We start from the raw sequence: 1792 nt of genomic DNA, 5'->3' as shown, positions 1-1792 counted from the left end.
GAGGGGATTGCTCTTGGCACAGATAGCCTGAAACCTACAGAGGAAGCGAATCCTTATACCAGAACCTTCTCCCTGCCCCCCCTCCACTGCTGTAATGCAGAAATGAGCAAGTGGCGCTTTTCCTAGCATGGAGATTCAGTGATGGGGGGCGGAGTGGGGCCTTCCCCCATTGGGGTAACCTGCTGCTAAGGGCGCAGAAGCAGGGACAGCAGCAAAGAGTGCTGGGCTCCAAGAGAACAGGCAGATTTTCTGAAGGGAAGAATATGGGGCTACTTGCAGATCTAGGACAGTCTTCACCAACCTGTTGCCCCCCCCCCCCAGATGTTGCTGGAATAGAGCATCCATCTGGAATGGCAGCAATCTGGAGCTGAGCCCGTAACACAGAGGCTGATGGCCAAAGCCGTATCCGAGAGCCAGTGTGGCGCCAGGCCTAGGAGCCTTGGGACAGAGACTGCACTAAAGGGGGCTGGACTAGATGTCCCTCAGGGTGTCCCCCAACTCTACCATTCTGATTCTATGGGACAATCTCCATTCAGCCATGAAGTTCACCGGGTGACCTTGGGCCAGCCGGCCACTTGCTCCCTCTTGGCCTAACCCAGCGGTAGGCAAACTAAGGCTGGAGAGTCGGATCCGGCCAGGGGACAGTCTGGGAATCAGCGTGTTTTTACATGAGTAGAATGTGTCCTTTTATTTAAAATGCATCTCTGGGTTATTTGGGGGGCATAGGAGTTATTCATTCCCCCCCCCCCAAAAAAAAATATAGTCCGGCCCCCCACATGGTCTGAGGGACAGTGGACCGGCCCCCTGCTGAAAGTGTTTCCTGACCCCTGGCAGGGCTGCTGTGAGGATCAAGCAAGGGAGAGAACTCGATGCGGCGCCTCCTCGGAGGAAAGGCAAGGAAACAAGCAAATTCCCTGGCCGGGCTGCTGGGAGGGCGCCCCGGGCCAAGGCTGCCTCGGAGCGGCGGGAGGGGGAGACCCCCAAGAGGAGGAGGGCGGTCAGGCGCCTAGAAGAGGCGCGGCGGACCTTCTCCCTCCGCCGGGTGGCCTCCCGCCCAGGCGGGACTACAGCTCCCAGGGGGCAGCGCGGCGGCGGCGGCCTCAGCAGGGGCGCGTGGCCGTAGAGGTACGAAAAGCGGGGAGTGCGCGGCCGCGGAGGGGCGCCGAGCCTGCCTGCCGCCAGTTTTCTGCCACGAAGCGCGCTGCGTGAAAGGGTCGAGGTTGCCCTCCATCTCGCGCGCAGCCCCGCGCTCGCTGCTTCCCCCGATCTCGCTCCGCAGGCGGGCGCTGCGCGAGGGGCGGCCGGACTGGAGGTCCCGAAACCCGCGCCTGCGGACGAGGAGCCCCGCCCGGGACAAAAGGCTTCTGGCCCCTTTGCCGTCCAGGGCGCGGCCCCCTCCGCCGCTGCAGCAACTGCGGACCCTCACCTGTCTGGCTTAGCGCAGCCACCTCTGCCCAGGGGTTCCTGGTCGGCGCATGCGCCACAGTAGTCCTTCCGCAGAAACTGCAACTCCCAGCATGCATCTCGCTCTCATCAGATAAGCGGGGGGGGGGCAAAGTAGGCGGGGCGGGGAAGCGACCAAGGGCGCCTTACGCGTTTTTTTGCTGAGCCAGGTTTCTCGCGAAGCCGCGGCCGGGCCACTGCACCCTCTGACGCAATGTCACTGTGAACCCCCACATACATGCAGATATGCATACTTTTATTTGTCTTTCCACAGGTCAAAGCATGCTCAAGGCATGAAAATATGCATAACTGCAGCACAATGAAAGTTGTCATTAGCAATAAATAAAAC

General features: G+C 60.8%; 1 protein-coding gene across 1 annotated transcript in view; it reads right to left on the bottom strand.

Annotated features, from left to right (window-relative positions):
* The window catches only part of LOC310851180 (oxaloacetate tautomerase fahd2, mitochondrial), a 17542-nt gene extending 15994 nt beyond the window's left edge, over positions 1 to 1548 (bottom strand). Inside the window, exon 1 of the mRNA XM_083753408.1 lies at positions 1427 to 1548. The gene's annotated coding sequence lies outside the window, so the exon portion shown is untranslated. The remainder of the gene's footprint in view (positions 1 to 1426) is intronic.
* Between the last annotated feature and the right edge of the window lie 244 nt (positions 1549 to 1792).

The sequence above is a fragment of the Podarcis gaigeae genome, assembly GCF_964106915.1.
Source record: "Podarcis gaigeae genome assembly, chromosome: 8".
Lineage (NCBI taxonomy): Eukaryota > Metazoa > Chordata > Lepidosauria > Squamata > Lacertidae > Podarcis > Podarcis gaigeae.
The sequence above is the reverse complement of the archived record's forward strand: the minus strand, read 5'-3'. Positions and strand labels throughout refer to the sequence as shown.